Genomic DNA, 12978 nt, shown 5'->3' on the forward strand with positions numbered 1-12978 from the left:
ATAAGCTGATAGATCTAAATCTATATATATACTTACTTGACGATGTGATATCACCTGTCTTCTGTTAATCCTAGCAGACGACACAAGTGATAATCCATCCTATTATTTTACTTGTAACACTTTATTAATTCCACCATTTATGTATTTTTTGACCATTTAGCTTCACGAGTTATCTATTATTTGCTTTTTGACCAGTCTTTAATATAACACTTTGCAATACATTACTATAAACCGCGTAATACAGTAAAATACACGTATTCCCGCACGCTTTCCACAGTTTATATGTATTTTGGTCCGTCTTCTGAAGTTCTTAAGTACATTGACAAGATTTTTTTTACCAGATGTTGTCAAATACACATATTAACCCGAGGGCAGAATGTCACCCGAGGCGAAATTAACGCTGCTTTGACTATGTCGGGAGAACGTTCCTTAGATGACGTCGCAGTTGTTCCGTCTGGTGAACAAAATATGTGCAATTTATAATATTATCTTGTCTACAAATAGAAAGGAAATATAATGTAAATATAAGAAATGAAACTATTTTTTCGGTGTTCATGCGAAATGAACGACAGAATAGGATCGGCAAATTAAACATGAATCGCATGAACCCCGAAAAAAATCATTTCATTTCTTAAATGTAAGTGCCTGAAGATAAGTACAACATTGAAAGCGCTTGCAGTGAAAAACTAAAAACATAGAAAAAGTCTAAGAAGTCTACTGCTGTTATTTCCCCGCGCTTCATACGTAGTAAGTACGGGGATAATATTAATGTATCTATTGCAATTTATACCAATAGTCATATTGCGCTTACAGCCATATTGTTGAAATGCGTTTATATACGGAATTCCGTTAGGGCCATCGCCTATGAATGTATTGATCTGAAACGCGATACTCGATAGTACGATGATGAAAACGCGAAATCACGAAACTACGACAACGAAAACGCGACAACACGATGATGATAACGCGATACTACGATAACGGAAATGGTGAAAACGCGACAGTACGATGGTGAAAACGCGATATCACCATCGTAATATCGTATTATCGCGTTTTCATTATCGTAGTATCGCGTTATCATCATCGTGTTGTCGCGTTTTTGTTTATCGTAGTTTCGTAATTTCGCGTTTTCAACATCGAACTACCAAGTATCGCATTTTCATATCAACACATTCAAAGGCGATGGCCCTAACGGAATTCCGTATTTATTAAGTAAGCGATTCGCGTGGCTTATTGTATGATTTACTAAGGTTCAGAATTCAAATTGCTTGAGCGCTAGGCTTTAAAAGTTTTATTCATTTATACCGATTTGAACGTTAATACTGCATTAAACATCGGATATGGCGATTCATTCGATGACAGGTTGAGCAACGCTGTGCGATAAACAGCCGTGCAGTTAGACTAGCCACTAGACTGATAATAAATATATTTCTACATTATTCCCCTTTTTTGTCGAATTCAATTTCATAGAGACAAAAGTCTATTTTAGTGATTTTCACAGAGGAATGATGTTGAAATTATCATTTATTGGACATAGGATATAGACTGGCTCAGTTCACTATATTCAATCATAAAAATGTAAAAGAAAAATATATATCATAGTCTAGGAGCTAGTGTATTGGACATAGGATATAGACTGGCTCAGTTCACTATATTCAATCATAAAAATGTAAAAAAAAATTATACATCATAGTCTAGGAGCTAATCTACCGTGCAGTCTGATCAAAGTCTATGTTTGCTTATACATCTCTGACGTGCCAATGACTTCAATAAGTGTACAAAATAATGTATAGGCTGCTAGGCTGCTAGGCCTCACCGATTGGAAATTGGCTCGGCTGGCGGGGAAAATCGTATCGATTTTTTTGGTTCGAATCGATTTTTTTTTCGTGTTTTACATCATTTTAGACGTTATATTTTTTTCAAATTTTGAAAAGTGCGGCGACGTCCTCTAGGACGCCAAACCCCAAAAAGGCGGCGTTGCCGCCGAAATCAGTGTGCCGGAAAGTGTCGTAAGGGGGCGAAAAGTGTCTGAATCGTCAAAATCGTCCGTCGGTATGTTAAGCATCGTAAAACAAATGTTTTCCAGTTTAAAATTCAAGAAAATATTGAAAAATGTGAAAAGTATCGAATTTTGAATTTTTAGGAAATTACGCAAAAACTGTCGGATTGTTCGCCGAAATCGGCGCAACGCCGCCGTGTCTGCTATTCAAAAAAGTGTAATTACTCGAAAAATTTTCGATCGATTTGAGTGAAACTTTGTCATCCGATACATATATTGATGTCTAATATTTGTTTAAAAAATGAATTCGGTAAATTTAATACTTTAAAAGTTATGAGGTTGTCGGATTTCCCTATATTTTTGTAGGACCGTGTCGGCTGTCGGATTTTGGCCTAATCCAGTTTTTTTCGCTTTAAATTCGTTCTTTCCTTTTTTTTTTGCAACTAAAACGACCTTATTTCGCTAAACTTATTATTTTTTTGTAATTTTAAAGTAAAAAACACGCATTTAAAAACACGAATGGGGTGAAGCGAGCCCGCCCGAGCCAAAAATGAAAAAAAAGAGAAAAACTCATTGAAGCAATTTGTGTCGCTTGCTTATGCATTTTTAAATAAAATTGATTCAAATTGTATATCATTTAATGCCCAAATCATATGTTTTTGCGACTGTATGTTTTTTAATTGTTTAGAAGGATGTTTTTGGATATTAGAGCCAGAAAAACGTCAAATTTCGACAAAACAGGAAGAAAGAGGAAAATTGCTAATATATCCCTGAATATCAACTGTTAATAGTGATTTTATTGTTTAAGTATTCATTGGCAAAGACAATTGTAAGGAGTAATAAATTGTTTTAAAGACAATAAAAGATTTATTCATGTGGTTAAAATAAAGTAGAAATAAGAATCCAAAAACGCCGCAGATGCCTCGTTTTCATTCGAAAAAATCTAAAATTATCAAAATTGAACCATTAAAAATGGAAGCTTGAGGTTTTATTAATTATCTGATTATTGATTGCCATAGGTCATTCTTTACATGATTTAAATAGCTATGTAATGTAGCCGAATGGAATAGTAACTATTCAATTCCAAAGACAATAGAGCCTGAAAATGCCGACGCCAGGTCCGGAAATCATCCCATAGTATAATGTTGGGTGAAATCGTAAAAACTCCGTCAGAAATGTTTACGGAATGTCGCTATATTTATAAATCGATTATTTATTGCTATATACCATTTCATAAATCAATGGCAGGTCTAAATGAGTTAGGTAGGTAGACGGCAGGACAGGGCAGTAGAGGTAGGTTTGGGAAGGGTAGGCTAGGGTAGGGTAGGATAGGCTAGGCTAAAAGTGTGCCAGGGTAGGGTGGTAGGGTTAGTGTATATGTAAGATAGGGCAGGGCAGGTCATGGCAGAAGTGGGTACAGGGCAGGGCAGTAGATGTAGGGGAAGGGGTCGGGAATCTTAAGCAAGGGTAGGCTAGTTTGTTAAGGGAAGATTAGGGTAGGAGAAGGGTAAGGTATGGTACGGTAGGCTATGGTAGGTGTTGGTTAAGGCAAGGTTGTGAAAGGCAGGCTGAACTAAGGCAGGGGTAGGGAAGAGTAGGTTACGTTTGGCTCTGCTAGGCTAGGTGGTTGTGGTGGGTTTGGGTAGGCATAGGGTAGGGGTAGGTAGGCTAGGGTAGGATAGGCTAGGGTAGGATCGGGTAGTGTAGGGTGGTTGGGATAGGGGTAGGGTAGGGTAGGGTATACTAGGGTAGGCTGAGCATTGCTTTGCTAGGTTAGGTGGTAGAGATAGGTTTGGCAGGCGTAGGGTTGGCACAGGGTAGGTTAGGTTAGGCTAAGCTGTGGAGGGGTAGGGTTGGATAATGCAGGGAAGGGTAAGCTAGGCTAGGGTGAGCTAGGCTAGGACGTAAAGGGTAGGTCGGGGTAGGACAACAGGCGGAAAAGGACAGGGCAGGGCAGTAGAGGTAGGGGTAGGGACGGGTTGGCTAGGGGAGGGTAGACCAGGGTGGTAGGAGTAGGCTAGGTTAGCATGGGGTAGGTAGGTAGATGACAGGGCAGTTGAGATAGGGTGGGAAAGAGTAGGCTACGGTAGGCCAGGCTAGAGTAGGTAAGGATAGGGTAGGCTAGACTAGGCTAGTGTAGGATAGGCTCGGCTATGTTAGGGTAGGTTGGCTAGGCTAGGCTACTAGTATGCTATGGTAGGGTGGTAGGGTTAGTGCAGATGTAAGGGATAGGGGTAGGGTACGGGTAGTGTAGGGTAGAGCAGGGTAGGGAAAGATAAACTAGGGTTGACTGGGCATTGCTTTGCTAGGCTAGGTGGTAGAGGCGTAGCGTTGGGGCAAAGTAGGTTAGGCTAGGCTAAGCTATGGAGGGGTAGGGTTGGATATTGTAGGGAAGGGTAAGCTAAGCTAGGGTAAGCTAGGCTAGGGTGTAAGGGGTAGGGTAGGGGTAGGGCAATAGGCGGAAAAGGGCAGGGCAGGGCAGTAGAGATAGGGATAGGGACGGGTTGGCTAGGTGAGTGTAGACTAGGGTGGTAGGAGTAGGCTAGGCTAGGCTAGGTTTGCATGGGGTAGGTACGTAAATGGCAGGGCTATGGTAGGATGGTAGGGTTAGTGTAGATGTAAGGTAGGACAGGGCAGCGCATAGCAGTAGGGGGTAGAGGGTAAGGCAGGACAGTAGAGGTAGGGTATGGACGAGTAGGCTAGGGGAGGCTAGGCTAGGGTGGTAGGGGTAGGCGTATAGAATAGGGGTCAGGGATAGGGATGAGTGTAGGTATGGGTAGCCGGGTATCGGCAGGGGTAGGGCAGGCCAGATAGTCTGTAAGGGTCAGTTAGGCTAGACTAAGCTAGGCTACGGGTAAGGGATCGGGTAGGGTAGGGAAGGCTAGTGTAGGTAGGCTAGGCTAAACAGGACAGTAAGGGTAGGGATATGGGGCAGGGTGCGGTAAGGTAGGATATAGTAGGGGGTATGGTAAGGTAAGTAAGGGAAGGGTTAGGGTAGTGGGTAGACTAGGCTAGGTGTAAGGGAAAGAGGTAGGGTAAGAGAAGGGAAGGTTAGGCTAGGGGTCATGGGGTGAGGTGTAGGTATGGGGAGGGTAGGGTAGGAGGGACCCTGCCGATGTCCAGCCCTTCCCCTACCCCAACCTACCCTACCACCTTACCCTGCCATATCCTTCCTACCTTACCCTTCCATACCCTACCGTACCCTGTGATAATTCTTAACCCTACCCCATACCATAGCCTTCCCTACCTACCCTACCCTACCCTTGCCTAGACTTATCTAGCCCAGCCTAGCCTTTCTTGTCTTACCCTATCCTACCCTATATCTACCATAGCCTAGCCTATCCTGCCCGAGCCTATATAACACCTAACCTACGCCTACCCAAACATACTCCTACCACCTAGCCTAGCAAAGTAAAACAAAGCTAGGCCTAGCCTAGCGTACCCTAGAATACCCTTCCCTACACATATCCCTACATCTAGCCTAGCCTAGCTTAGGCTAACCTAGGCTACCCTACCTACCCTTCCTACCTTCCCTAACCTTACCCTACCAATACCCTACCCTACTCCTACCCTAACCTACGAAACCAAGCAAAGCCTAGCATAACCTACCCTAGCCTACCCTTCCCTAACCAAACCCCTACCCCATACCCTACCCTACCCTACCCTTCCTTCTTTACTCTACCGATACCTACCCTACCCCTTCCTCAATCTACCCTTCCACCCTAGCCTAACGATGCCATGCCAAGCCTAGCCTACCCTAGTATACCATTCCCTACCCCACTTCAATTGTCCTGGCATCTAACCCCTTATGCCCGTCCCTGCCAAGCACTACCTTACCTCTACACTACCCCTACCATCAAACCTTAGCATACTAGTAGCTTAGCCTAGCATAGCCAACCCTAACATAGCCAAGCCTAGCCTAGAAAACCCTAGCCTACCTAGCTCCCTTCCCTACCCTTACTGCCTGGTGCTACCCTGTACCCCTACTGCCTTCCTCTCATTTTCTACCTTATCTTTACACTACCCCTACCATACCCTGCAACCCTAGCCTACCCTAGCCTACACTTCCTTAATTCTAGCATACCCTTCCCTGCCTCTAACTTACCCTACCTATCCCTACCTTACCCTGTCTAATCCCTACCGTATACTACCCTAGCCTAGCCTACCCTTCCGTACCTTACCCTACCCTACAACTACCCTACTCTAGCCTAGACTACCCTACCCGAACATACCCTACCCTAGCCTACCCTTCCCTACCTACCCCTACCCTATGCCTACCCAAACCTACCTCTACAACCTAGCCTAGCAAAGTCTAGCCTACCCTACCCTACCCTACCTTCCCTACCACTACCCTTAGCTTAGCCTGGCCTACCTACCCTACATTTCACTATCCTACAACCCTAGCCAAGCCTACCCCTACCACCCTAGCCTAGCACCCTCTAGCCTACCCGTCCCTAACCCTACCTCTACTACCTGCCCTCTTCCCCCTACTGCCCTGTCATCCCGTTTCCTACCTTGCCTTTACACTACCCCTACCTACCCCTGCCACCCTATTCTAGCCTAGCCTAACCTAGCCTTCCACTTTCCCTTACCCCTAGCCTAGCCTAGCCTAGTCTGTCATAGTCTAAACATCCATTCCCTTCCCTACCCAACCCTAGCCTAGTCTAGCCATCTCTTTTATACATACCCTACATTACCCTACCCAACCCTTGCCTAGCCTAGCATAGCATAGCATAGTCTACTCTGTCCTTGCCTCCCTGCCCTTTTCTACTCCACCTTATCCTACCCTATCTTACTCCACCCTGCCCCTTTCCTGTCCCTACCTTACGCATACGCATGCCTACCCTACCACCTAGCATAGATAAGCCAAGCATAGCCTACTCTAGCCTACCCTTCCCTACACCTAGCCTAGCCTACACCACCCGTACCTAGTCTATCCTTCCCTACCTTCCCCCTATCATAGCCTAGCCCAGCCTAGCTTACCCCTCTACTCCCTACTGCCCGTCCTTGCCCTGTCCCACCTAACGTCTACACAAACCCAACTACCCTTACCTAGCATACTAGTAGCCTAGCCTAGTCTACCCTACCGTAGCTTAGCCTAACCTAGCCTTACCTTACCTACCATAGCCTACCCTACCCTGGTCTACGCTTCCCTTCATATCCCTATCCTACCTCTACTGCCCAGTCCTGCCATCTACCTACACCTACAACCTTAGCATAGCCTAGCCTACCCCTACCACCCTAGCCTTCCCTAGCCTACTCGTTCATACCTACTTCTACTGCTTTGCCTTACCCTCTATCCCCTACTGCCTAGCCCTCCCCTTTCCTAATTTGCCCCTCTCCCTAGCCTAGTTTGGCCTAGCTTTCCCTACCTTACCCTACCCTACCCCTACCATAGTCTATCCTATCCTACCCTACACTACTCTATCCAACTCCTATCCTACCCCTACCCAAGCCTACCCTACTTCCCTAGCCTACCTAGCCTACAATAGATTACCATTCCTTACCACTAGCCCTGCCCTCTATTCCCTACTGCCCTTCCCTGCCCTGTCCACCTTATCTCTACACTACCCAAACCACCCTAACCTAGCATACTAGCAGCCTAGCCTACCCTACCGTAGCCTAGCCTACCCTAGACGTGTCTAGCCTACCATAGCCTAACCTACCCTAGTCAACGCTTCCCTATCTATCCTACCTCTACTGCCCTGCCCTGTCCTGCCATCTACCTACACCTACAGCCCTAGCATAGCCTAGCCTACCCCTACCATCCGAGCCTAGCCTCCTTTGACCTACTCGTCCACACCCTACCTCTACTGCCCTGCCCTACTCTCTATCCCCTACTGCCCTGCCCTCCCCTTTCCTACCTCTTCCCTTCGACCTAGCCTAGCCTACCCTACCTCTACCATAGCCTTACCTACTCCAACCGAGCCTACACTACACCTACCCTACGCCTTCCAAAACTTACCCCTACCATCTAGCCTAGCCAAGCAAAACCAAGCTTAGCCTAGCCTAGCCTAGCCTACCCTTCCCTACCTTAACCTACCCCTACCATAACCTACCAGACCCTACCATAACTTTACCCTACCGATACCCTACCCCTACCACACCCTACCTACCACCCTACCTACCCCTAACCTAGCCTAGCCTTGTTTAACATTGCCTAACCTAGCCACCCCTATCCTTCCTACCTTACCCTACCATACCCATACCACTGCCTACCGTACCCTACGATAACCTTAGACTACCGGTACCCTACCCGTACCCCAACCTACCCCTACCACCATACCCTACCCGAGCCTAGCCTACCTTCCTACATACCCTTCGCCTACCCAAACCTACCCCTAGCATCTAACCAGCCAAGCCAAGCGCACCTTACCCTTCCCTACCCCTAGCTTAGCCTAGCCTACCTTTCACAACCTTACCCTTACCTACACCTACCTTAGCCTACCGTACCGTACCCTCTCCTAGCCCTACCCCTACCCCTACCCTTCCCTTACCAAACCAACCCCTACCAGCTAGCCTAGCTTAAGCAAAGCCTAGCTTACACTAGCCTCCCCCTCCCTCCTTCCTACACCTATCCTAGCCTACCTCAGCCTTACCTAGTCTATTCTTCACTACCTTACACCTACCAGAGCCTAGCCTATCCTACCCTAGCCTAGCCTATCCCACCCTACCCCTACTCTACTCCAGCCTACCCTACCACCCTAGCATAGCTTACCCTTACCTACATTATCCAACCCTACCCCTCCCATAGCTTAGCCTAGCCCAGTCTAACATAGCCTACCCTGTCCCTACCCTACGCCTACACAGACCTACCCCTACCACCTAGCCTAGCCAAGCAATGCCAAGCCAGCCCTTTCCCTACATTACCCTACCCTATCATAGCCTAACCTACCTTGCCCTACCTTACCCTACACTACCCCTACCCTACCCTACCCTTACATTCTTAGCCTAGCCTACCATTCCCTACCTTATCCTACCCTACCCCTACCATAGCCTTGCCAACCCTACTCTAGCTTACCCTAACCAAACCTACCATTTAGCTTAGCCAAGCTAAGCCAAGCTTTGCTTCGCCTAGCCTAGCCTTCCCTACCTTACCCTACCCTACTCCTGCCATAGCCTAGCCTACCCTACCGTACCCTACTCTATCCTACTCCTACTTACCCCTACTAAAGCGTACCACTACTACCCTTGCCTACCTACCCTTGCAAAGCCTAGTCTTATATAGCTTACCATTCCCTACACATAGACCTGCCCTCTCTATCTCTACACTTACCCAACCACCCTAACCTAGCATACAAGTAACCTAGCCTAGCCTACCCTACCGTGGATAGCCTAACTAAGCCTAGTCTAGCCTACCCTACCATGTCCTACCTTACCTGCCCTAACCTATCCTACCTCTACTGCCCTGCCCTGTCATCTACCTACACCTACACCTAAAACCCTAGCATAGCCTAGCCTACCCCTACCATCCTAGCCTAGCCTCCTTTGGCCTACTCGTCCATACCCTACCTCTACTGCCCTGCCCTACCCTTTTTCCCCTACTGCCCTGCCCTCCCCTTTCCCTACTATCCCTTCGACCGAGCCTAACCTACCCTACCTCTACCCCTATCATAGCCTTACCTACCCCAACCGAGCCTACACTACATCTACCCTACGCCTTTCAAAACCTACCCCTACCATCTAGCCTAGCCAGCAAAACCAAGCTTAGCCTAGCCTAGCCGAACCTAGCCTACCCTTCCCTACCTTAACCTACCAGACCCTACCATAACTTTACCCTACCGATACCCAACCCTACCCCTACCACATCTTAACTACCACCCTACCCTATCCCTAACTTAGCCTAGCCTAGTTTAGCATAGCCTAGCCTAGCCTTACCTATCCTTCCTACCTTACTCTACCATACCCATACCACTGCCTACCGTACCCTACCATAACCTTAGCCTACTGGTACCCTACCCATACCCCAACCTACCCCTACCACCATACCCTACCCGAGACTAGCCTATCCTATCCTGGCCTACCTTCCTACCTACCCTACGCCTACCCAAACCTACCCCTAGTATCTAACCTAGACAAGCCAAGCATACCTTACCCTTCCCTACCCCTAGCAACCTTACCCTAACCTACACCTACCATAGCCTACCTACCGTACCGTACCCTTCTCCTAGCCCTACCCCTATAACCTTCCCTTACCAAACCAACCCCTACCACCTAGCCGAGCTAAGCCAAGCCTAGCTTACACTAGCCTCCCTACACCTAGCCTAGCCTACCTCAGCCTTACCTAGTCTATTCTTCACTACCTTACACCTACCAGAGCCTACCCTACCCTAGCCTAGCCTAGCCCACCATACCCCTACTCTACTCTACACTACTCTACTCTACTCCAGCCTAACCTACCCTGCCCTACCCTACCCTACACTACCCTACCCCCAACCTACCCTTACATTCATAGCCTAGCTTAGCCTAGCCTACCCTTCCCTACCTTATCCTACCCTACCCCTACCATAGCCTTGCCAACCCTTTCTCTAGCTTACCTTAACCAAATCTACCTAGCCTAGCCAAGCTAAGCCAGGCTTAGCCTCGCCTAGCCTAGCCTTCTCTACCTTACCCTACCCTACTCCTGCCATAGCCTAGCCTACCCTACCGTACCCTACTCTATCCTACTCTTACCTACCCCTACTACCCTTGCCTACCTAGCCTTGCAAAACCTAGACTTATATCTTACCATTCCCTACACATAGTCCTGCCCTCTACTTCCTTCTGTCCTTCCCTGCCCTGTCCCACCTTATTTCTACACTTACCCAACCACCCTAATCTAGCATACAAGTAGCCTAGCCTACCCTACCCTACCGTAGATAGCCTAACTAAGCCTAGTCTAGCCTACCCTACCTAGGCCTACCTTACCCTAGCATTCCCTTCCCTTCTCTACCCTACCTTTACTTCCCTGCCCTGTCATCTACCTACACCTACAACACTAGCATAGCCTAGCCTACCCCTACCACCCTAGCCTAACCTACCCTACCCTACCCTTCCCTTACCCAACCTATACCTACAACCCAAGCCTAGCCTTGCCAAGCCTATCCTACCCTAGCCTGCCCCTACCCTACTGTTATTCCCTGCCCTATCCTACCTTACATCTACACTAACCATACCATCCTACCTTAGTATACTAGTAGCCTAGCCTAGCCTACCCTAACATAGCTTAGCCTAGCCTATTCTAACCAACCTTAGCCTGGTCTACCCTAGCCTACCTAACCAATCCTAGCCTGGGCTACCTAGCCTACCCTTCCCTACCCTACCTCTACTGCCCTGCCTTGCCATGTACCTACCTACCCTTCTGTTCTAGCTTAGACTAGCCTACCCCTACCACCCTAGCCTCCCCTAGCCTACTCGTCCCTACCCCTACCTAGGGTAGGAGTAGGGAAGAGTAGGCTGGGCTAAGATGGGGTAAGGGAAGGTTTTAATAGGGGTATGAGTGTGGGTAGGTTAGACTTGTCTAGACTAGGGTAAGGGATAGGGATATGGATAGGGTAGGAGTTGGTAGGGTACGGGGTAGGATTGGCTAAACTAAACTTTGGATAAGGGATAGGGATAGGGTATGATTGGAGTAGGGAAGGATAGGCTATGATTATGGTGGTAGGTGTATGTATGGCAGGGTATTGGAAAGGGTAAGGTAGGCTAGGGTAAGCAGTAGTGGGTAGGGGGTAAGAATAGGTTAGGCTTAGCTATGCTTGGAGTATGCTAGGGGTAAGGGATAGCGGTAGGTGTTTGGTAGGGGTAGGAAAGGCTTGTGTTTGGTATGATAGGCTAGACAGGGCAGTAAGTAGCAGGGGATAGGAGGGAAGGTAGGGTATGGTAAGGTAGTTAGGGTAGGGTAGAGTAGGGGGTATGCCAGGCTAGGGGTAAGGGATAGGTAAGATAAGGAAAGGGCAGGCTATAATCATGGGGGTAGGTTTAGGTATGGGTAGGATAGGGTAGGCCGTAAGGGTTAGGTAGGCTTGGCTAGGGTAAAAGATGGTGGTAGGGGTTGGGTAGGCTAAACTAGGCCAGACTCTGGTTGTAGCGGTAGGTATGGGTAGGGTTAGGGTAGGGCAAGGTAGGGTCGGGTAGGGATATTGTAAGGCAGGGGTAGGATATGTTAGGCTAGTGATATGTCCCTCATCCGGTGTGATATGTCCCTGAAAAACATTTTTAGTGTCATAAGTCCCTGGAATTTAAGTGTGATAAGTCCCTGAACCAGGGTGATTTGTCCATGAGTAGTGTGATATGTCCCTCGTTCAAAATATTCGAAACAAGTGGGGGTTCCATCATAAGTTTTATGACCTCAAGGGCGTAACATCATGCATGCGATTTTAGGGCCCTTTTTTAAATTAGTAAAAATTTGCCCGGGGCATGTTTGTGTTTCTTTTATGGGGGTGTAAAATCTTTATTTATGATTTTAGAGCCCAAATTTTAAATAATTGGTGGGGTTGGGGGGCCCAAATGCAAAAAAAGTACAAGTTTAAGCTAACCCTCTAAAATGACAAATTTTTGGGGCATACCCCCAAAAAGGGACATATCAACATTTTAGAAAAAGTTAATTATATTTCGTTCCATATAGGGTTTTTTAACCAAATTTTTGGGTTATGAGTAGGTTTGTCCCTTTCCCTCCACCCCCCCCCCCACCCCCCCCCCACCCCCTTCCAACATACAGGGGATAACCAGATATAACCCTTTTAAAATTACCCCCTTAAAATGAGCAAAATTCCCTTTTTTTGCCGCAATTTTCCCCTATGTTTACCTTTTAAATTTACCACTTATTTTTTTTGCTGTAAATGAAGTTTTTAATCAACTTGGGATAAAAAAAATAAAAATACCCCATTGCATTTTTGGGCTTAATGTAGGGGCTCAAGTGGTACATCTTTGTCTTTTATTAAAAAGTGGTCTAAGTCACTAAAACAAAAAGTAAGTATTTATATATATTTTATTCTGAAATG

The sequence above is a fragment of the Mercenaria mercenaria genome, chromosome 13, assembly GCF_021730395.1.
Source record: "Mercenaria mercenaria strain notata chromosome 13, MADL_Memer_1, whole genome shotgun sequence".
NCBI lineage: Eukaryota > Metazoa > Mollusca > Bivalvia > Venerida > Veneridae > Mercenaria > Mercenaria mercenaria.